Raw genomic sequence first — 24,435 nt, 5'->3', positions numbered from 1 at the left:
CCTCTCTCTCTCTGCCCCTCCCATGCATGTGCACCCTCGCTCTGCCTCTCAAAATAAATGAATAAACTTAACAAAAAAAGACTAGCAACATACAGAAAATAGGACAAATCTCATGTTCCGTTTGATGATTTTTTACAAAGTGAACACGTCTCTGTGATCACTATCCAGGGTAAGAATTAGAATGTTAGCAGCATCCCAGAAGGCTTCTCTCTTGTCCCCTCAGTCACTAACTACAAAAAGGTAATTATTACTATTACCCTTTGTAAGTGGTATTCAGTATATTCATTTGTGTCTGATTTCTCTCTCTCTCTCTCTCTCTCTGTCTCTTTTTTAAAGTAGGCTCCATGTTCAGTGTGGGACTTGAACTCAGGACCCTGAGATTAAGAGTTGTATGCTCTGCTTACTGAGCCAGCCAAGCACCCCATGTGTCTGACTTCTCTTATTTAACACTATGTTTGTGAAGTTTATAATGTAGTCTTGTGTAACAATAGTTTAATAATTCTTAACATTGTTTAGTATTCCATTGTGTGAATTTACCACAATTTAGCAATACATTCTACTGTTGATGGATATTTTGGGGATGTTTCCGGTTTGGGACTTGCAATAAAGCAAAAATAATAATATAATAATAATAATAATAATAATAATAATAATAAATTCAATTCAATTAAAAGTATAACAATTGGAAATAAAGAACAAACTGTCACTATTCACAGACCACATGATTGTATCCACAAAAAATTAACAAATAAATGATTAGAATTAATAAGTGAATTTAGCAAAGTCCCTGGCTAAAATGTCCACACTAATTACTGTAACCTTATTCAAAGTCTTGAAATCTAGTGTGAGTTCTGAAGCTTTGTTATTTTTCAAAATTGTTTTTGTTGTACTACTTTCTTTGCCTTTCCATGTAAATTTAAAATTGATCTTGTAGATTTTTCCCAAAAAGCTCATAAGGATTTTGTTTGGAATTAGATTGACTCTGTAGATCAATTTGGTGATAATGGACAGCTTAACAAAATTGAGTCCTCCAATCCATGAACATGGTATATTTTTCCATTTATTTAGGTGTTTTAAAGTTTCTTTCATTAGTATTTTCTAGTATTAAGCATTCAGATATAGTCATATGTTTTTTTCAGTGATATTTCTTTTTCTTTTAAAAAACAGGTTTGTTCATTTTGAGAGAGAGAGAATGTGTGTGAGAGTGGGGAGGGGCAGAGAGAGAGAATCCCAAGCAGGCTCCACACTGTCAATGCAGAGCCCAACATGGGGCTTGATCTCCTGACTGCGAGATCATGACCTGAGCCAAAATCAGGAATTGGACACTTAACTGACTAAGACACCCAGGCACCCCTCAAATTGGAAATCCAATTTCCAATTATTTATTATGAATATCTAGAGATACACTTTTTTTTGTATGCTGACTTATGTGATGTTACTGAGCTTATTAGTTCTATGGGGCTTTTCATGTAGACAATTATGTCATGTGTGAATAGAAGCACCTTTCTTTCTTTCCAAGGTGTATGTTTTATTTTCTTGTCTTATTGCACTGGCTGTTGAATAGGAGTAGTTAGAGGAGGAGACATCCTTGTTCCTGACCTTAAGAGAAAAACATTCAGTCTTTCATAGTTAAGTATGATGTGTGAATAATCCAACACCAAATCCCAATCCAAGGGTCTGTTTTCTAGGGCCTCCATAAGCACAACTGAGGTGAAAGTGAAATGCCACTAATTTTCCAGGGAATGCAATCCTGGGAAAGCTGGAGTGAGAGAAAAGGAAAGAAGAGAGACCCGATATGAAGGTACATCACTGAGCTGGTCACTTCTTGATGTTAGTCACAACCAATTGTTTGATCTTGTGGAACCATCTTGTATATGCCTGGGCATTGAGTGGATCCCATGGCATTTCAAGCACCACCAACAACAGGGAAGCCCATGGGAGCAAGAGGCAGAAATGCTATCAGGTTGTGCCTGTATGAAGCTGATCAGAGACCATGCAGACTCAGTTGGGAAAGAACACCTGGCCACGATTCTCATAGACTGTAGAGCTGAGAGGATTCAAGAGGACACATAAGAGTGTAGGAAAAATTTATTGTTCAAATCTATTTCACTTGTCCTTTTTAAAAATTTTCATTGTGCACATGCGTATAGTTTAAACCATGTTGGTCCACAGGCTTATTATGAAAACTGAAGCTTCCTGTCCCCCTTCCCCCAATTCCTCCATTTTCTGCTCCCCAGGGGCAAGCAACTTTAACTCTTTTAACTGTTGCTTTTGGAGTTTACCTTCATATCACTAAATAACACGGGTTTTTTTTTTCTTCAGTTTTAGGGGTTAGCTGTCAACTTTCTACAATAAAAGAGGAGGAACTATCTAACTTTCACCAGCATCACCCTTCCCTCTACCTTCCACACACAGACTTCCTGTCCCGCCATTCCTGCAATATAGTGACGGGAAATCGTGATTTAAAGTTCACATTATTATGATTACATAATCCTATTTACCCAGTACCATGTGGAACACTACAGTTATTTTTCTTTTCTTCCAAAACCTTTTGTTTTCCTGTAGTTGATATTGTCTGGGTTTTTATTTATTTGTTTGCTTAGTTTTCTGTAGAACTATCTTGAATTTATCCTTAATCCTTTCTCAGCCTCTTGATACACCCAAACATATCAGTTATCCTTCCAACTTCATCCTCCTGGAAACATTTTTCATAGGTCCTTCTGGTCTATTCCAATTTCTTCTGGCTGCTCTCCAGGCCTGTCGGGATCTCCCTTCATCAACTGCTTGAGAATTCCCTTTGTTTCTTTTATGTGTTGATTTTCTGCCTTAACTTTTTTTTGTCCCCCCCCCAACCTTGTTTTGATAGAGCGTGTCTTCTAGTAAATTCCTGAGAAAGGGTGTATGGGAGTTAGACTTTTTGAGATTGTTCATTTCTGAAAATATTTTTATTCCACTCTCAGTACTGATTGACAGTTTATCTGGGTATAGAATTCAAAGTTTGAAATATATTTTTCTTGAGATTTTAAAGGCATTAGCTCCCTTTTCGTCGAATTTCGGTGGTGCTGTAAGAAGTCTGATGCCATTCTGATTCTTGGTGCTTTGTATAAAATCTATCTTTTCCCTCTCTGGGAGTTTGTATGATTTTTCATTTGTTCTTAGTGATGTGAAATTTCACAATGATGTGTCTTAGTGTGCAAATATTTTCATCCATTTTGTTGGATACTTAGTGGGCATTTTCAATCTGGAAACATGCCATTTAATTCAGAGAAATTTACCTTAATAACTTATTTGATGATTATCATTCCCTCTATTTCCTCTATTCTTTCTGGAACTCCTCTTATTTGGATGTTAGATCTCCCAGGCTGCTTCTCTAATTTTCATGTCTTTTCTCTCCTATGCTTTGTCTTTTTCTCTGCTTTCTGGGCTGTTGCCTCATCTGCGGACTTATCTTCCCATCTTTTTGCTGAGCTTTTCAGTTGTTCTACCCAAGAGATATTTTTGTTGTAGTTGCTGTTCTCAGAGCATTCCTTTTTAATAACATCCTGTACTTGTTTAATGTGTGCTATATCTCTTATGTCTTTGATGATACTAATGATAATTTTTTTCACATTTTTCTTCTCCTTATCATCATCATCTATGTTCCTCCAAAGTTGCTTTTTGTCTTTTGGTTATCGTTTGGCTCTGAGTTAGGAGCTTCCCTCATTTGCCTGGTGATCCTTGGCTCCTGAACACAGAGGCTGCTTGGAAACTCAGAGCTGAGATTTGGCCGCCCACCAAAAACTCCACTGAAAAGTGATCTGGCTAGGCTCTTTCATTGGGAAATTTCTGATGTCATTGTCCTTAGGTCTTTCCTCCTGGGCTTCTCAGATTTTATCTATTTATTTTTGAGAGAGAGGGAGAGAGAGAGAGAGAGAGAGAGAGAATGAGCAGGAGAGGGACACAGAGAAGGAGAGAGAAAGAATCCCAAGCTGGCTCAGCACTGTCAGTGCAGAGCCTGATGTGGGGCTCAAACCCACAAACTGTGAGATCGTGACTTGAGTTGAAATCAAGAGTCAGATGCTTAACTGACTGAGTCACCCAGGCACCCCTAGAGTTATCTTTCGATCTCCTGTCTGGAGGTTAATACTAAGCTTGGTTGCCAGTTGGGAGTATCGATATTCAATGTGAAGATCTTCACTTCATTTCCCCATTTCCAGGGACATACCCCGGCCCCAGCTGGGTCCACTCTTCTCCAGTAGAGAGTCCCTTGGTTTTACCCTCTCCGGGGAATAAACTTTCTCTCTTCTGTCGGGACATGGTGGAGGCCATCAGCTTGGGGGATGGGGTCTTGGTTACTAACTGCTCTACAAACTGTCTTAATTCCTGAAAGCTTCGGTGGGCGGGGGGGGGGGGGGCTCTAGACTTTCCTCACTGCTGGCTTAAGACTCAATTTTTTTGTACCCATTAAGTTGGTTCCCACTCATTGATCGGTCTGCTTTCCAATTTCAAAATTATCCCATTTTCTTTGCCACTGGAGTAAGAATTCCTTTTCTGCTTTTTTTTTTTTTTTAATGTTTTATTTATGTTTGAGACAGAGAGAGACAGAGCATGAACAGGGGAGGGGCAGAGAGAGAGGGAGACACAGAATCTGAAACAGGCTCCGGGCTCTGAGCCATCAGTACAGAGCCCGACGCGGGGCTGGAACTCACGGACCGCGAGATCGTGACCTGAGCCGAAGTTGGACGCTCAACCGACCGAGCCACCCAGGCACCCCCCTTTTCTGCCATTTTAAAGGAGTTTCAGGAAAGAGCAGAGACAAATGCCTCTGTTTGATCTGCCACCTCTAATCAGAAACCCCGGCTCTTCTTTTTTCATTATATTTCATTCTTTTTGATACTTCCCAGGACTGTTTGGCCATTTTAATCACAGCTGTTTTGTCGTCCGTATCTCCTGGATCTGTCCTACGAGGTTGTGGCTGGGTGGGGGAAAGGGGTGGTCCAAACCTACTGTGGGTTTTATCACTTATTCCCTCCCCTGACTGCTGTTGTTTTGTAATTTTTTCTTTGTGAGCTCATCTGCAGGGACCTTTGTCAGTGTGGACCCTGGCAGCCTGGGTTGAGGTCAAGGCCCTCTGGTGAGTGTTCACATCTGTTTCTGCCCCTGCCCACGGCATCTCCAGCCAGGGACACCCCCGCCCCCGCCCCCGTTGGTGTTAATTCTTGCTTTCAGAGTCTCCAGAACATGCTGGGAAGCAGGGTAGTGTCAATTTAAATCCCAAACGCCTTGAAGCTAAGTCCGTGGTTACAAATTCCCAGAGCAGCCTGTGACCCACTGTAAGCCCAGATGAGCTTTTCACGTGATCTGTGTGAGCAGAGAGTGGTTTTGCTGTTTGTTTGTTTTTAATCCTCGTCCATCTTTTCACTGAGTCTGAAACCCTGACGAATCTGGCTTGGAGGTGGGTCTCATTTACAACTCCTTGCTTTGTGCAGCCCACAGCCTTATTTCTTGTCCCCACGGGGGCTGTAAAATCCAATCTCCAGGCTGCTGAGATTCATGGCCCGGCCCACCTGGTGGGACACGGCCGCCAGCACTGGCCCTCCCGATTCCTGCTCTGGTTTTCAGCTACTTCTTTGTTTTTATCCCTGGGGAGTTCCCTTCCTTTCCTGCAAGCGCAGCCGTGCACTTTGAAGGATGTTTGTTATATTTTAACCACCAGGGCCAAATAGTATTTCGTAGCAGGAGGGTTTTCTGCTGTGTAACTCACAGTTCTGCTAGGAAAGGAGTCCTGTGTGTTTTGTTTGTTTCCAACCTCTTTTGCATCTCCGAACACCCCACCGCAGCGCAGCGATAGAGGCCTGTGAATGTCCAGGCAACGAGACACGCGTTTCACCTACTTGGTGATTTTGCCAAAGGCCACGGAAAAGCTGAGTCAGGGTTCCTGTGGTAGTCCTGCTGTTTGGAGCAGGAGAGCCTCGGAGAACATTCGAGACCCATCCTGGGCTGGACTCAACCTACCGTGGGTACCGTCTGAGGTCCAGCCAGGCCGCCTCGGCATCTTGCCCCCCAGCCACGCACGTCTTCACGAGCTGGCCCTTCCTTTGACCTTGTTGTTTCTACCCCTCACCGGCGCCGTGAGCCTCGGAGAACATTCGAGACCCATCCTGGGCTGGACTCAACCTACCGTGGGTAGCGTCTGAAGTCCAGCCAGGCCGCCTCGGCATCTTGCCCCCCAGCCACGCACGTCTTCACGAGCTGGCCCTTCCTTTGACCTTGTTGTTTCTACCCCTCACCGGCTGCGCCGTGGCCGCCTGCTTGCTGTCTGGCCTCCCCCATCAGACTTGCACTCCCTGGGCCAGGCCCGTTTGTTTTCTCTCTCTGTCTCCAGCATCCTCACGGTAACAGCGCAAACACACGAGGCGTTTGGTAAGTGTGTGTCTAATGTGTGAATGAGCCAGCTAGCGATCCCACACAACCAGCTCCAAACTCTGACTTCGGGCTTTTACAAAATTAAAGCAGCTGTTACAGCCCCCTTGCGAAGCCCAACCTTAGCCTTCCTCCTGCCTGATGGCCACCAGCCCTGAGATGGCAGAACTATCCCTCTGGCGCTTTAATAGGCAGGTGGCAGGTCATTTGGGAGAAAAGGGACTCTCATTTGCACACCTTAGAGCGGTACCGCTCTGCCTGGAGGGGAGAGGGGAGAGGGACTTGGTCACTAACTCCTCCTCCAGCCCTCCCCTCCCCCTCTCCTGGGTGGCTGGGGTTCCAGTGCCCCAAGTTTGGGAGGAGAGCTCTCTCTCTTCCCCCAAGGAACACTAGGTGCGTGTTTCCCCAAACCTGTGAGTCCCTTGGCTGCCAGGGTAGTCGCTGACTCGCAGCGCGTTTACAAAGCCCTCTCCGTCTGAGATCTCTCTCTGATGAAGACACACTCTGCAGGGACTTGCCCAAAGTCACACGGGGGGGGGGGGGGGCAGAGGGAGGGGGCTCAGGCCGTACTATCCACGGAGCGAGTACTTGAAGTGTGGCTAGTCTGAGTTGAGATGTGCCGGAAGCGTAAAACACGAGCCAGATTTCAAGGACTTAGAAGTACGAAAACAAAAATCCCACTAATAATTGTAATGTTTGTGACATGTCAAAATCATAATATTTTGGGTATGCTAGGTTAAATACAAATAGTGTTCGGATGAATTCCACCAGTGTCTCTTCACTTCGCTTTAATGAAGCTGCTAGAAAAATGTAAATTACCTTTGGGGTTTGCACCTGTGACTTCAACTCCTATTTCTATAGGCTGTGAGCAGCGCGGGGGCGGGGCCTCCTCTGTTGCATTCCGCGCGGAGCAGGAGGCCAAGAATTCCGCGCTGAGTGAGTGAATGAATGAATGAGTGCTCATTCGACACCCCTTGGCACTGGCTTATGAGTGAAATAGTTCACTTGGGCCGTGAACTGTTTTCCCCATCTATTCTCCATCTATGTTCCACCTTCGGATGTCTGTGGTCTTCGTGAGATGCACGTTCATGGGTACAACCGGATACTGAGAACCGACCCTGCCCTAATTTGGGGTCCCTTGAAAGCAGAGCTTGAGTTGAGTGACCCCAGGAGGCAGGAAAGCAGGGGTCGGAGGAGGAACCATGTGGCTCTCCGGTCCCGCCGTAGGCAAAGGAGGGACTTATTCAACCAGGAACTCTGGAAGTGAAAGGAATGCCTCCCAGAATTGTCACCCAGAAGACGGGAGGCGGGAGCGTCTGTCCACCGGTTCCTGTCCTCCATTGCAGAAGGTGGCCGGGCGGGGGGGGGGGGTGGGGGGGTGGGGGGGGTGGGGGGGACCTTTACTCTCCTACACTTCTGATCTGTGCTAATGGCTTCAGGAGGCCTCGGGGGGAAACGACCCTACGCAGAAAAGCATCCGCTTGAGGTGGCACACTCATTAGCATGAGACGGGACTGTCCCCCTCATTGCACCAAAGAGAATTCATAATTGTTACGGCAATAGATAAAGATTAGCAGCTGAGTGGAAGGGCTGTGAGTAGACAGAAAGGGCTACGGCGAATGGGCAGTTTCTGGAGGGCTAGCTGAAACCTTGTTCGTTTGTTCGTCACGCACTCATTCATTCAGTAACTTGTCAGCCAGTATTTATTGTCCGGCGTCTCTAGGTAAGGTCCCGGCCCACCCTAGGAAGGAGGACAGATTGAAAGAGAGGGGCAAGGATGTCGTTCTATCAACCAAGTGGAACCTTTGCCAATTCACCGATTAGGTAAATCGCTTACAAGCTTCGACCCTTTCGTCTTCATCGGTCACAAGGTACTGGTGCTGAATCGTTGGGGGACCAGCGCCCGGAGCCTCCGAAGAGGGCTCGGCCTCTTCTTGGGTCACGGAAGACTTAGAAACGAACTCCCCCGTCCCATCCTGCCTTCCTGCATGCCCTGAGCCTGCAACCCCCCGAGGGCCTGCTTGGTGCCAGGCTCTGCGCGAGTGTGGGGGTGTGGTGGTGAGCGAGAGGGAGCCCCTGCGCTCAAGAACTCACAGTCTGAAGGGAGAGAGGAGGGTACCACCCTTGTCGGGAATCTGGAGGTAGGCGCCCAGCCCTGAGGAGCGGAGGGAGGGGGCTGCCTCCTGCTGGGTCTTGGAGAGCTTTCTGGAGGAAGTGCAACCAAACATTCACCCCAAGGCCTCTGGGCCCCAGATGTGAGCTTCTGGCACAGAGCAGTCCCGGCCGAACCCCCTGTAACCGGCTGCTTGGCGGAGGACATTGGCAAACCCAGGCTGATGCTGGGCTATTTGCATACCATTTGCATCGATCTGCATATGTGGTGGCACAGCCTGCTCTCTTCTGCATTTAAATTGCAAGTTATTTGTCTCTCTCTGAAAGCTCTCATTTTTTCCCCCCAAGGGACGCGGGTTCCATTGCCCCGACTTGCCCTTATAAAGACTGGTGAGTTTGCCCAGCACGATGCAAAGCTGGAGATTTGGGATGGGGGTAGATGCTTTTTATCCTGGTCTTCAGAGTACTTTATTTTGAAGGGCCCCGTAACAGCCTGGTGCGGAAAAGAGTGTCGGGCATGTGCACCCTGTGTTCCATACGGGGAAACTGAGGCAAGGAGAGTTTTGTCTTGTTTTTTCAATGTATTTTATTTATTTATTTTTATTAAAAAAATTTTTTTAATGTTTATTTATTTTTTGAGACAGAGAGAGACAGCATGAACGGGGGAGGGTCAGACAGAGAGGGAGACACAGAATCTGAAGCAGGCTCCAGGTTCTGAGCTGTCAGCACAGAGCCCGACGCGGGGCTCGAACTCACAGACCGTGAGATCATGACCTGAGCGAAGTCGGACGCTTAACCGACTGAGCCACCCCGGCGCCCCAAATTTATTTTATTTTTTAATGTTTATTTATTTTTTGAGAGAGAGACAGACAGAAAGTGAGCAGGGGAGGGGCAGAGAGAGAGACGGAGACAGAATCCGAAGCAGGCTCCAGGCTCTGAGCTGTCAGCACAGGGCTCGACGCGGGGCTCGAACCCACGGTCTGTGAGATCATGACCTGAGTGAAGTCGGTCGCCCAGCCGACTGAGCCACCCCGGCGCCCCTTGTTTTGTTTGTTCAAAGGGAGGTGCCCAATGTCACTTGATCCCAAATGCAGCCTTGGGTCCCTCGGCTCTGCCTGAAAACCATGGGCCCCTCTGCCAAGGCGTTTGTTTGGGCTTCTGTGTTCAGTGGCCTCTGCTGTTTCAGAGGGCCTCTTCCCCTTAAATACCAAGCATATCGATTTCTACCTATTCGGGTTGCTGTGTAAGCCTGGTGAGTGAGTGTCGTCCAGCCCAGCACATCCCATTTAATCGGGACCTGACTGAGCCCAGACGGGAGCTAGCAGGAATCCTCACTGGTGCCCTAACCGGGAACCTTCTAGGTGCAGAAGGCGTGGGTCAGGCCATCCCAGAGGGTGCGGGGCCCTCCCTACACTCAGCAGGTGCACCCGACTGTGAAGACCAAACCTGTTGGACATCAGCTTGTGTTTTAAAATGTATCGATGGAATGGGGTGGGAGCTTACTCAAGGCCAATATTGGATCTGGCTGACTGTTACGTCATTGGGGGATCTTTACTTATAAGAAGAGAATCGTGTAATTCACTGCTAATAACAGCTCCCATTTATTGAGTACTTTATTATGTACAGGCATGGTGCCGGGCTTTCACTCCGCTTATTTCCATGCCTCGTCCTTCAAGACAGAGAGTGTTATTCTTGTTGAGGCCACTGACGTTCAATGAGATAAAGGCCTTTGTTCCACAAAGCAGCAGGCTCAAGGCTCAACATCAGGGGTAGCTGGCTCCAGACCACAGGAAAGGGGTCTGAACTGTCCACTAAACCATATCACTTCCAATGTCAAGTCTAAAACTAGACCCAACATGAGCATGAACTTCTAAGTCTTAGGCAGCATAAGTCGTGATTTACGAAGCACGGACTTTCTGATAGTGGAAGGGTAGTTTTCATCCGATTAACCTTCCGCTGGTAACAGTGACAAAATCTGGACAAAGATATAAAACAGATTTGTCTGGCACCACAAGAAGTGACCAAAGTCAGGCAGAAACTGGAGGGACCTATGCCTCTTGAAATAAGGAAACCATACTGATGCGAGACACATTTAGCGGGCTTTTGACCTGAGGTCATTCTCTAGTTTATGCTGAGGGGAATAGAACACAAGCAGGAATCAGAAACCTTATTAGCCGAAGAGTAGGAAATTGGAGTTTAGAGCCTCGAGAGAAACTGGAAATTGAGAGAGAGAAATCCCAGAAAAAAGGACTACAGAGGGAGAAAACTCCCCTCTAATCCTTGGCTGACCCTGGCATGGGTCCTGACTCCAAGGGAAAAACACAAATGGAAGACTGAAAATGCTGAGTGGAGATTTCTGCAGCTGCTTGGCACTGGGGAAACAGATTTTCTAGTTCAAATTTCACCAAGTTGGAGTGGTTTGTTAAACACACCAGGATTTTCAGTGAGATCCTGGGAGACCATTACTTAGAAGCAAACCTGTCTTACCAAAGTCTAACACCAAGCATCCACAAGGTCAAGGTGAAGGGTCCACAATTTAATAGAAGGATATGCAAAATTCTTCAGAGGAAGATAACATAATCCAGAATTTCTACATTGTATCACACAATGTCCAGCATAAAAGTAAAAATTACTAGATATGGGATGACACAGGAAAATGTGACACATAGACAAGACTTTTAAAGATTTTATTTTTTATTATGTTCTTTAATTTTATTTTTTGAGAGACAGAGCACGAGCAGGGGAGGGGCAGAGAGAGAGGGAGACACAGAATCCGAAGCAGGCTCCAGCCTCTGAGCTGTCAGCACAGAGCCCAATGAGGGGCTCAAACCCCCAAATGCGACATCATGACCTGAGCTGAAGTCAGACACTCAACCGACTGAGCCACCCAGGTGCCCCTTCATTTTTTATTAAAAAAAATTTTTTTAATGTTTATTTTTGAGACAGCATGAGTGGGGGAGGGGCAGAGAGAGGAGAGAGAGGGAGACAGAGAATCTGAAGCAGGCTCCGTACTGTCAGCACAAAGCCTGAGCTGGGGGTTGAACCCATGAACTGTGAAATCATGACCTTATCCGAAGTCAGACACTCAACTGACTGAGCCACTTAGGTGCCCCATTGAAAGATTTTATTTTTTATTTTATTTTAAAAATTTTTTAAATGTTTATTTTTGAGAGAGAGAGACAGAGTGCGAGCAAGGGAGGGACAGAGAGAGAGGGAGACACAGAATCTAGGGCAGGCTTCAGGCTCAGAGCTGTCAGCACAGAGCCCGACGTGGGGCTCGAACTCACAAACTGTGAGATCATGACCTGAGCTGAAGTCAGACACTCAACCTACTGAGCCACCCAGGTGCCCCTAAAATATTTTATTTATTTATTATTAAATGTTTCTTTATTTTTGAGAGAGAGAGAGAGACAAAGTGCAAGTGGGGGAGGGGCAGAGAGAGAGAGGGAGGCAGAGAACCTGAAGCAGGCTCCAGGCTCCAAGCTGTCAGCACAGAGCCTGATGAGGGGCTCAAACTCACGAGCTGTGAGATCGTGACCTGAGCTGATGTCGGCCGCTTAACCAACTGAGCCACCCAGGTGACCCTAAAATACTTTATTCTTAAATAATCTCTACACCCAACACGGGGCTTGAATTCACAAACCCGAGATCAAGAGTCACATGCTCCTCTGACTGAGCCATCCGGGCACCCTGACAAGATATATTTTTGAGTTCAGTAGAAACAGATCAAAGACAACCCAGATGTTGGAATTAGTAAGCACACTTTTAAATCATTATGATACATTTGTTAAAGAATGTACAGGAAAAGACAATTATAATGGATGAAAACACGAGAAATTTTAGGAGTGCATTAGTTTCCTAAGGCTGCTGGAACAAAGTGCTGCAAACTGGGGGGCTCACAACAACAGAAATTTATTCCCTCACACTTCTGGAGGCTACAAGTCTGAAATCTAGGAGTTGACAGGGTTACTTCCTTCTGAGATTTCTGAGAGACAATCTGTCCCATGCCTGTCTCCTAGCTTCTGGTGATGGCTGGCAATTCTTTTTTTTTTTTTTTAATGTTTATTTTTTGAGAGAGAGAGAGAGAGACAGAGCACAAACGGGGGAGGGGCAGAGAGCGAGGGAGACACAGAATCCCAAGCAGGCTCCAGACTCTGAGCTGTCAGCACAGAGCCTGAGGCGGGGCTGGAACCCACAAACCGTGAGATCGTGACCTGAGCCAAAGTCGGATGCTTAACTGACTGAGACACCCAGGCGCCCCAGATGGCTGGCAATTCTTGATGTTCCTTGGCTTGTATATGCATCACTCCAATCTCTGCCTCCCTCTTCATGTGGTATTTTCTCTGTGTCTCTCCTTTTCTTATAAGGAAACCAATCATATTGGGTGGAGGACCCCCCTTACTCCAGTATGACCTCATTTTAACTAATTACATCTGTATGACCTTATTTCCAAATAAGGTCATATTATGAGGTACTAGGGGTTTAGGGGTTAGGACTTCAGCATATCATTTTGGGAGAGGGCATATATCAACCCATAACCCAGGAGATAAGGAAGTTTTGTTGTTGTTGTTGTTTTGTTTTGTTTTGTTGTTTGTTTAAAGAATCAGATCTGGGGCACCTGGGTGGCTCAGTCGGTTAAGCCTCTGACTCTTGGTTTTGGCTCAGGTCATAATCTCATGGTTCATGAGATTGAACCCTGTGTCAGGCTCTGTGCTGACAGTGCAGAGCCTGCTTGGGATTCTCTCTCTCCCTCTCCCTCTGCCCCTCCCCCACTTGCTCTCTCTCTCTCTCTCTCTCTCTCACTCTCTCTCTCTCTCAAAATAAATAAAATAAAAATAATAAAAAAGAATCAGATTAAATTCTAACTTAAAATTGATATCTCAAAAGTCAAACATCCATTGGATGGGATTAAAAGCCACGTAAACATCCACTGGATAGGACTAGACCCAATAAAATAGGACCAGTAAATGTAATGACAAGTCAATATTTATTTAGAGAGAGAGAGGGTGTGTGAACTGGGGAGGTGCATAGAGAAAGGGAGAGAGAGAGAGAGAATCCCAAACAGGCCCTGCACTGTCCGCACAGAGTCCGATGCAGGGTTCAAACCCAACAACTGTGAGATCATGACCTGAGCTGAAATCAACAAACACTTAACTGACTGAGCCACGCTGGTACCCCAGGATCAAGCAGGCTTAACACACATTGAATTGGAGTCCCAGAGGAGGAAAGAGAGATAATAGGCCAGAAAAAAAGCATGTGAGGAAATATTAGCTGCTGATCTCCTAATTTTGAAAAAACCATCAAGGAAGTTCCGTAAGCCCCAGTCGTGATAAATAACAAAGAAGACCGTACTTAGGCATATCATGGTCAGACTGCTGAAAACCAACAATCAAGAGAGAATCTGGGAGGCAGCTGAAGAAAACAAAACAAACAAATAAAACTTAAAAAAAAAAAAACAAAACTGAAAAAAACAAACCAAAAAACCCGAGACAATTATGCACAGAAGATCAATGATGCGAAAGACAACAGACTTCTCGTTAAAACAATGCAAGTCAGGAGACAATGGAGCGATACGTTAAAAATGATGAAAGGAAAACTTCTGTTAATTTAGAATGTTATCAGTGAGATGTCTTTGCAAATGGAAAAAAAATTAATTTTTGAATAAATGAAAGCAGATGGGGTGCCTGGGTGGCTCCATTGCTTGTGTGTCTAACTCTTGATTTCAGCTCAGTTCATGATCTCACGGTTGTGGGATCGGCTCTGCATTGGGTGAAAAGCCTCCTTAAGATTCTCAGTCTCTTCCTCTGCCCGCCAGCCCCCCACCCTCTCTCTCAAAAAAAAAAAAAAAAAAGACAGAAAATGTCGCCAGGAGACCCGTATGATCAGAAATGCCAAAGAAAAGTCTTTAGGTCTAAGGGAAATTATTCACCAGGTAGAATTTCAGGCTTGCAGGGGGAACAATACCACTGATGATGGCAAAGATGTGAGTGGATACGGAAGACAAATTTTTCTTTTCGGAACTTCCTTCAAAATGACGGACTCCTTACAGCAAAAATATCAGTGCATTCTGGGATTTACCATACAGAAACGTGAAATCGACGGCCACAATAATACAAAAGACAGGAGAGGGGAAAAAAATAAAATTCCACTTTGGTGAAGTTCTTACAGAATACATGAAGTGGTATTTTATCTCTGAAAGGGAAACTGTGAGAATGTGAGAGTACATAGCATAACCCCTCTCCTAGAGCAACCAAAGATATAAAGAGATATAGCTAAAAAGTCAACAGATGAGACAGAATGGAACATTTATAAATACATGATTGGCCCAACAGAAGACAGTAAAGGAGGCACAAAGAAGGGGCTCCTGGGTGGCTCGGTTGGTTGGGCGACTGACTTCGGCTCAGGTCACGATCTCACCGTTTGTGGGTTCGAGCCCCGCGTCGGGCTCTGTGCTGACAGCTTGGAGCCTGGGGCCTGCTTCGGATTCTGTGTCTCTCCCTCTAAACTCGGAACCCATGGTTTACAATCCCATTCTTCTGGAAGCCTGTCAGCGAGCTTCCGGTGGGGAGGCCCCCATCGGCGGTCCACACAGCATCCTGCCTGTAGAGTATTCATCCACCTGGCCTCTGTGGAGCACCAGGTTCTCGTGGACAGACAAGGCCCGTCTCACTGGCAGCGGCATGTTGGTCATTTGTCCCCTGTCCCGGAGCAGAGAATGGCCTTCCTCCTTGACCCACTCTAAAGCAGCTGGGGAGGGGAGGTGAAGGCACAAGTGGGGCACCAGAGCCAGGGCTGAGCCTGAGCTCGCCTGAGGCCGGCTGGGGTCGATGGCTTGTGCCAGTGCGTCTGCCTCATGCTGCCCAGTGCCCACTCCTTCCCCGGACGCTGGGGCCAGGGGTCTGCCCACCAACGTTCGGTGCCCCAGCACTGTCGGCGAGGCCTCTCCCCCAGAGGAGCTCCCACTCTCTGGCCCGTAAGCCCAACCCCTTTCTTCCCCCTAGCTTCCGCCGGTCAAGCCAAGGCACCCTTGGGTCAACAGGTTGTGGTGATAAGAGCAAGGCAGGGTCGTGGGGCTGGAGGAGGACGAGGTGCCTTGGGCTTTGTCAGCCAATGTGGGCTGTGGCCTAGGTTACTGCTTGCTAGTTGGTAGTCTGTGTGGGCAAGGAAAGGGGGACCAGGGGACCCGAAGCTGCACTTCTTGGGCCCTTCCCCCTGCCCCACGTCTGGCCTTTCGGCTGAATTCAGAGCCTTGAGAACCAAAGTGCTGTTTCTAGCCACTTCCCCATTGTCCGGTCCATTGGTCTCCTCCTTCTCCAAATCCCCAGTCGCCACCCCTCCTTCCCACGAGGGCAATCTCCATCTACCCTGATGTCTAACGCCACGGACCAATTGTGCCTGTTTCCGTGGCTTATATAAAAGACATCCTTTGCGCATGATGTCTGTGAGCCTCACTTACGTGGCTGTGTATGGTTGTAGGTCGTCCATCTTGAAGGCGGGCCCATCATCCATCACCCGGATAGTCTACAATTCATTCATCCTACCTCGCCTACAGCTGCAGGATGGTTGGATTCATTCCATTTATGGCCGTGACCAACGGTGCCACTGGGAATGTTCCGGGTCACGACCAACGGTGCCACTGAGAATATTCCAGGTCACGTCCTTTGGTGGACGCACGGAGACACTTCTGTCGGGTCTCTGCCCCGGGGCCGGGGTGCTGGCTCAGAGAACAGGGCACGTGTAGGTTGAGTAGACCCAGCACACGCTTCCCAAGATGGCTTTTGGAAATTCACATTTCCTCTGGCTGGAAGGGGTTCCGGTTGCTCCCCACGTCCGCCAGCACTCGATTCTGTCAGCCTCCTTCACTGGAGCCGTGCTGGTGGTCCTAATTTGTGTTTCCCCTGATGGAGTCAGGACGCTGAGCACCTCTTCACGCATCTGCGGGTCCTTCGGATATTCCCTCGGGAAGTGCTTTAATTGAACTACTCCTCCCACCTCCGATTTTTTCTGGAGTTGCCCGCCGACTATCGATCTCAAAGGCCAATCCGCCCGGCCCCGCAAACTCAAAGCCACAGTGGTCGGGCCACGTTTGTACTGTCAGCTGGTGACAGGGCTTCAAACCAAAGACGGAATGCGTCACATAAAATTAATCCGATTTGAATTGATTCTGTATTCGATTGACCAATTCGTCTTGGTGTTATGGCTGGCTAAGAGCTACAGGGAATTTGTGCCTCGTTTTATGTTCGTACTGGTTTAAGGAACACCACAGTGAAAATGATTCAGGGCAACAACGAGGGCCCATGAGATCCCCTTCTCCTCTTGGTAAACACACCTCCAATCTGGTAAACCCCCCCCACCCCCCGCCCCTGCTTAATGCATCTCTGAGGACCCCTTCTGTCGGAAGGTGGAGGTGAGCCTCCTCAGCCTGGAGCTCTGGCCCCCCAGGCTCGCCTCCCATGTGCACCTGCCCCCGTGGTGAAGCGTGGCCTCTTTCTGGATTCTGATCTCTCACAGCCCAGGGTCTGTCTACACAGGCCCCCAGTTCTTGCGCCCCCTGTTTCGGAGCAGTCACTACCCGGGCCCCCCCCTCCCTTGGCTTAGAGTGAATTCCCCGCTCCGCTCTGACCCGCCGCCTAATTATCACTCCTCAGGGAGTCCCTCACTACGGCCCTGAAGCACACCGGCCCAACTGAGCCTTGTCCTTCTTGGCATAATCTTAAAATCTGCATCATCTCACAATCTATCCATAATCTGCCTAATGTCACAATCCGCAATTTTCGATGTATTTGTGGCATTCTTTTCCCCTCGGATCGCAAGTTCCACGAAGGCAAGGATGCCATCTTTTTCTCTAGTGTCTGTGCCGGAGAAGACAATGGATGTTTGTCGAGTGACTTAATGACCTGAGCCGTGTAACCCTCTCACTATATTGATGCTGCAAGGTGGGGAGGGCCCAAGGTCACGTGCAGGGAAGGCCCGGGGCCTTCCTGTCCAGTCACACGGGGTGTGAAAGAAAGTCCTCTTTGGCCAGCGACCTAGGGGCCATCCCCATCCTTGAGGATAATCTAGTCCAGGGGCGCCTGAGGGGCTCAGTCGGTTGAGCGTCCCACTCTTGATTTCGGCTCAAATCATGATCTCACGGTTTGTGGGTTCAAGCCCCACGTCAAGCTGATGGCGCGGAGCCTGCTTGGGATCCATACTCTCTCTGCCCTCCCCTCCCCACTTGTGCTCTCTCTCTCTCTCTCAAAATAAATAAATAAACTTAAAAAAAAAAAAAGGGACCATCTAGTCCAATTCCCTTGTGCTTCAAGTGAGGAATTTAAGTATGAAAGAGAGGACAGGGATCGTCTAGAGTCACATGGGAGGCAGAGCGTGGTAGGTCTGGGACCCACTTACCTGCCCCTCAGCATTGCCCCGAACTCTCCCGGAGGCAGGAGACCGCGGGGTGGGGGTCACTGTTCCCCCCATCCGGACCGAGAGCCTCCGCGAATGGCTGGGTTTCCCCACCCGATGCAGACAGGAGAGTAATGACAAAGGCTTTCCTTGTGTTTTCCAGAGTCTGTTCTAGAGTCTGAAGGGGCACTCTTGAATTCCTGTCTATGGGAAGGCGGAAGAGGACAGGAACATTCTGGAACAAAGACTGGGGATGCTCACCGTGAGGCAGAAAGGACAGTTCAGTGGGGGAAGACTCCAGCTGTCAGGCTAATGCCCTCTGGTCCCTGGTCCCTGGTCCCTGGCCTGGACACTGTGATGGGGGAAAACAGCACACAGCAACTCCCTTAACCCTTTCGAGGGCAGACGCAGATGACTTTTCTTTCTTTTTTTTTTTTTTTAATGTTTTTTAACGTTTATTCATTTTTGAAAGACAGAGCGGGCGCGGGGGAGGGGCAGAGAGAGACGGAGACACAGAACCCGAAGCGGGGCTCCAGGCTCCGAGCCGTCAGCCCAGAGCCCGACGCGGGGCTCGAACCCACGAACCGGGAGATCGTGACCCGAGCCGAAGTCGGGCGCTTAACTGACTGAGCCACCCAGGCGCCCCAGATGACATTTTCTACTCGAAATTTTTATTGCGTGAACTGTAGGTCGGCCTGCAGTTGTAAGAACGGATACCGAGAGATCCCAGGTATCCTGCCTCCCCGCGCCCCACCCCCCCCTCCCCCGCCAGCCCTTGCTCCGGACAGAACGTTCTAGCTAAACCACAGGACAGTGTCACAGCTGGGGCACGGGCACGACGCAGCCCAGCCCGCTCACTCAGGCTTCCTGGTCTCTTCTGCGGGCACACTTAGGTGTCCATGCTTCTGTCCCGGGCTTGCGCGCCCTCCATGACGGGACACAGAACCTTCCCGTCACCACCAGGGTTTCTGCTGTTGTTCCTTTCTTTTTTTTTTTTTTTTTTTAATTTTTTTTTTAACGTTTATTTATTTTTGAGACAGAGAGAGACAGAGCATGAACGGGGGAGGGTCAGAGAGAAGGAGACACAGAATCCGAAACAGGCTCCAGGCTCCGAGCTGTCAGCACAGAGCCCGACGCGGGGCTCGAACTCACGGACCGTGAGATCATGACCTGAGCGAAGTCAGACGCTTAACCGACTGAGCCACCCAGGCGCCCCTCTGCTGTTGTTCCTTTTTAACCACACCCCGTTTCACCCCCATCCAGCCGTCCCAAGTCCCCAACAATGTCTAATCTGCCCTCCGCTGCTAAAATGTGGTTACTTCAAAAATGTTCTCGAAACACAGCCGCAGAGTACGGAGCCTGTGGGGATCGGCTTTGCCCCTCGGCAGGTGGTGCCCCTTTGGGGGCCAACTCGCGTCTGCATCGTCTCCCGGCCCCGGGGCCGAGGTCTTCTTATCCCCATTGTACAGCCGAGCAAACCAAGCCCCTGAAACTCCACAGCCAGTGCTCTTGGTGGCCGTAGAAGGGGAGGAAGGCGTGGGGACGCGGGCGCTGGGGGCGCAACGCCTGCCCCCAGCCTTCCTCGGCCCCGCTGTCATCCGGCCGGTCCTCCGCCTGCCCTGTGTGCGAGGGTCCTTCTCTGGCCCCCGTGCCAGGCCCTCCCCAGGGCTGTCTCTTCCCTCCACACAGAGGCGGTGGGTGAGTGGGGATCCGAATCCAGTGTGTTGACCTGAGGCCCAGCTTGGCCCCTGAGACGTTGCGTGACTCCAGCGGTCACCCCATCCTCTGAACCCCAGGCTCCCCCTTGGTGAGACGGGTGGCGGGGATCGCACCCTGCGAATCCGAGAAAATGCAATGAACCCACGTGTGAGGAGGAGTCAGCAAAGTGCTGAGCCCCCGGCGCGCCGCGCAGAGAGCCGCCCGCGGCCCCATTTGGCAATGAATTATGTATGGCCTTCTGGCAGCCCAGCTCTGAGGGGGGGGGGGAGTTGGGGCTGGCGTTCTCCAAGCTTCTCCTGGGCCTCTCTCTCTCTCCAGTGAGGGGCGCAGGCTCCCCCAGGTGGGTGGGGAGTGTTCTTTGTCTCTCCCGCGGCCACCTGATGGGGGGGGGGGGCTTCCGGTGGCTGATGTCCCGGTCCCCAAGACGCCCATTTCACAGGCCGGAGGACCAAGGTCTGGGATCAGCTCAGCAACATAATAATGATAATAATAATAAAAATAGCAGCGGCATCAATGACCCCAGGGATGGCGATGCCACCAGCTGGGCTTTCTTGAGCCTCGTGGATATGCTGGCCACGTGGACAGACTGCTGCTGCTCAGGCACTGTCCTAGATGCTGGGGGCATAGCCGGTGACAGCCAAGCGTCCTGCCCTCAAAGGAGCTCCGCCACCACCGGGGGAGAGCAGACAATTGACAAATGAATCACTGAGTCCATGAAAATGTCAGGTGGTAGGTGCTGAGAAGGAAAGGAGACCAAGGGGGGTGGCAGGAGACAGGCACGGCCAGGGTGAGCCTCGCTGGGGAGGTGGTGATTGAGCAGAGCCCGGAAGGAAGTGACAAAGCCATCTTGGGAGATGTCTGGAGAGGAACATTCCAGAAAAGAGCGGCCGGCTGGGTGCAGAGGGCGGGGAGGCGGCGCGGGAACCTGCGTCTGAGGCGCGCGGCCGGCAGGATGGTGTCGTGGGGGGCGTGGGACCCTCAGGGCGGCCCCGGGGGGGAGCTGCGGTCCCATCGCGAGACGGAGATTCGGGGAGTAGCTACAATCTTCGCTGACACGCTCAGCCGCACACATGGAGGGTGTCTGATTACGGGGCTTGCCCCACACCTATCGGGGGTGTCGGGAAACACGTGCTTATATGTGTCATACCGTCTTCCTCCGACTGGAAACACGCCGAGTTCTCGAACCATCTGCCCGGGGACTTGGGGGCAGGGATGACAGGCCTGTGCGCGATCCGGGTCTTTGCCATGAGCGCTGCTGGACCGTCCCCACCTGCCTTACGCAGCGCGGGCCTGCCCTCCCGTTCGCCTCCTCTCCCAGCCCCTGAGCCCCCCGGCAGCAGGTCAAGGCACAGCACCCCCTGGAGAAGCCACGACCCGGGCCTGTGGCCACGCGGCTCTGAGACAGACCCAGAAGTGGCGGGCACCGAGCTTATCTTCCCGGCCTCCCCGCCTCCAGGTTTGCCCTTCGGAGCCGTCCTGCCAGGGTTCTAGATGAATCTTCCCAATGAACCCACCAAACCTTTGCTGTGACCTATCCCTTGCCTCTGGAGGCCCTTCCGTACGTGGCCCCACGGTCTCCGGGAGCGTACCTGGCTACATGGGCCTCGGGGACCCTGGCCCACGCCGATTCCCGTGTCTGGAATGGCATTGAAGACACTTCTCGGAGGCCCCTCCCGTCATCGGAGGAGGCCATCTCTGTGTGACTTGTGGGGTCTCTCCAATCCAGCCAGCCCGCCCCCGCCACGGTCCTGCCTGCCCGCCTGGGGATGAGCGCCAGCTCTCAGGCGGCCTGGCCATCGACGCCCCTCCTGTCGTCTGGGCTCCAGCCTTGAGGCTCCCCCCACCTCCCTCCCTGGTCCCCCCACTCCCGGTCAGCCTGACAAGGGTTCCCCTGTCCTCTGAGATTACCCTATTCCTCTCTCTCTTAGGGGCCTTCGTATGTGTGACACCTCTCCCTCCCCTCTAGGCCTAACTCCTACACTCATCCTCTCCAACCGGTCTTGATTCCACCTCCTCCAGGAAGCCTTCTTGGATGTAGGGCCCCTCCCCGTGGCTCCCAGAGGCCCTGGTGCCCCTCGTGCTGGCTGACTCGCCAGCCTCCTCTAGGCCGAGATCTCGTGATGCCAGAGCCCCACCTTGGCCCCTGTCTCCCCCAGCCTGGCGAGGGCTGCGTGCCCAGGAGGCGCTCGAGAAAGCCCAGAGGGGAGACGTGGGAAACGGTATAAAGCATTTATGGGTCTCCTACTTCACATGAAGCCTTTTCCATGCAGCCACAGCAAGGTCCTGGATTACTAGGCCTCTCTAACACCCAGTTAGGTCACCATCTGGCCCCACCCAGCAGCCCTCGGCCATCCCCTTTCGGTCTGTATAATGGACATAATCTTGGCTCCTATCTAACGGCGCTGCGAGGCTAAAGGAAATAATACCTGGAAAGTGCAGATCTCAGCCCCAGGTATTCGGTAAGCATTTAATGCTCCCAGTGTTGGTAATTCCTGGGGCTGGACCCAGCCTGTGTGGCCTCACATCTGGGTTCCTCTATTTGCTGGCTCTGTGACTTTGGGTAAGTTACTTAGCCTCTCTGGGTCTCAGTTTCCTCATCTGCAAAGTGGGACACATCACAGACTCAGTCCCTTTCTCTCTCTCCCTTTCTCCCTCTCTCTCTCTCTCTCTCTCTCTCTCCTAGTGAGATTAAAAAAACGTTGGGCGGATTCCACAAATGAATGTTTGTACAGAGTTAGCACGGTGGCCGGAGCGGAGAGAGGGCTGAGCAAACGCCGTGTGTTATTCTTACTGTCCGGACACCCCGAGGGCCTCGATGCCGACACCAGTGCGGAAACTCTAGCTCCTGGGGAATCTTCCAGAGTTGCCAATCTGAGCTGGGGCAGGAACAGACCTTAGAACTCGTGAAATTGGACGCAAAACCATCTCCCCCCCGGATCTCAGGCCTTGAGGAAGGAAGGGAGTGTGTGCCCGCCCAAGGGTGGTATGGGGAGAGGGAGAGAGAGACAAGAAAGTGTGAGCAGGGGCGAGGCGGGCAGGCGGGACAAGGGTGGGGGTCTGGGGGGGGGGCCAGCCGGGGAGGGGTGTGGGAAACGGGGGGGGTGGGGGGGCGTGGAGCAGGGCCGCAGGGCTGGGAAAGGGAGCCTCGGGGAGGCCGGGGAGGCGCGGGAGAGGGAGGCCTCATAACCAGACACTGTCTAGACGCAGCAATTATTGTCAGCTCAGAACACCCAGGCTCTGCCGGCTCAGCTGAAAGGGAGCTTAACAAAGAGCCGAGAGAGGAAGAAAGCGGGGAGAAAAGCGCCCGTGGAGCCGGCTCCTCGCCTGTCGGGCTCTTTCTCTGCCCGGCTACCCGCCTTTGTGCTCCTCCAGCGAGAAAGCACAGCTCAGAGATGCCCGATGGGGACCGGACGCCTCCTGGGCCCAGAGGGCCAGCCCGGGGTCACCGAGTGGGTTTTGGGGAGGGAGAGGACGGTATCCCGGAGGGGGAACGCCTTCTGCAACTCGCTTCTTTATTTGGAGGGCAGTGGCTGTGGGAACCGAATCCCCCGAGGAGAGAAGCAGGCCTGAGAAGGCGACCCCCCCCCGTGTCCCCCCCCCCGCCCCCCACCTTCCTCTGAGCCTTGGTTTTCTCATCTGCAGCATAGGAACCATACTGCCCCCTGCCCCTGCCCCCCCCACCCGGGGCAGATGGGGGCAAGTCTAACTCTTGCACCTCGGAAGTCTGCAGCCCACGCCCCTCATTTTACTGATGCGGAAACTTCAGGGCCGAACGTGACCCGGGACAGACCCCATCTTTACTAAGAGCCTGGCCCCCCCATCGTTTCTCCGTCGCTGTCATTATTCTTGCCCTTCCCATCCTGGGAGCAGAGACCCCGGGACCTGAGCGGGAAGTGCGTGGGTAACTCTGATGGCACAAGGAGGCCTTCTCAGCACCCTGCAGTCATGAGGGTGCAGACGTTGCCCTCCAGCCAATAGCCCAGGACATCGCCCCTCTCCCACTCCTGCTCCTTGCTGGTCCTGGGTTCTAGAGTCATAAGGGGTAGAGGAGGCGGTTCTGGCCTTCTAGCCGGCGGGTGGGGGGGCGGGGCGGGCAGGGTCCTCCTCCATCCATCCTCTCCTGGCCTGGCCAGGCCATTCCTGGTCCCGGAGGGCTTGAATGTGTCCCCCTGGGTCTTTCCTCAAGTGGAGGGCAGGACGCTCAGTGCAAGGGACACACGCACACACTCACGTCCGCAGGCAGCCCCAGAGCTGGACCCCTCGCCAGCTTCAGTCATACAGACGCCCCCCTCCATCCTGCGCATCGGGACTCCTCCCTCCGCTCTCTGGAACTCTCCCCAAAACATCCAGCCACCTCCAGGACAGAGGCCACAGTCTTGGGCCACGCTGATCCCATCTCTCTTAGCCTCTCGAGTCTCTGCCCTGGGACCCCATGCACGCTGCCCCTGCCCCCTCAGCTGGTCACTCTTTACCTAGTTAGCCACTCCGGGCCCTCAGGGAGCCCTCCTATGACCCCCGCAGAGGTCCCCCTGGGACCAGCCCTCCCAGCCCCCTGCCCTCTTGTTATTTAATGCATTATTCATCATGGTTTGTGCAGCTTCTGCCTGCCCTGCAGGACTTGTGAGCCTTGTGGGCCCGGCTGTATCTGTCTTGTTTGTCATTGTCCCAGCACCCTCCCTTAAAGGCCCCTCTCTGGGCTTGGTTTTCAGCCTGGCTCTACCCCAAGGCTGGAGAAAGGGAACCCTGGGTGCCTTCCCCCCTCTCCTCCAGAAACCTTGCCCTTTGGGGACCATGAGGTGTTCAGGGCAGCGCTCC

At 51.1% G+C, this 24,435-nt stretch overlaps 1 long non-coding RNA gene across 1 annotated transcript; it reads left to right on the top strand.

Annotated features, from left to right (window-relative positions):
* Positions 1-7,656: 7,656 nt before the first annotated feature.
* LOC122205147 lies at positions 7,657-16,660 on the top strand. The gene is made up of 3 exons (XR_006195919.1): positions 7,657-7,751; positions 8,126-8,226; positions 15,991-16,660. It is a non-coding gene; the product is annotated as an uncharacterized LOC122205147 (long non-coding RNA).
* Positions 16,661-24,435: the final 7,775 nt, after the last annotated feature.

Source organism: Panthera leo, chromosome D4 (assembly GCF_018350215.1).
Source record: "Panthera leo isolate Ple1 chromosome D4, P.leo_Ple1_pat1.1, whole genome shotgun sequence".
Taxonomy (NCBI): Eukaryota; Metazoa; Chordata; class Mammalia; order Carnivora; family Felidae; genus Panthera; species Panthera leo.
The sequence above is the reverse complement of the archived record's forward strand: the minus strand, read 5'-3'. Positions and strand labels throughout refer to the sequence as shown.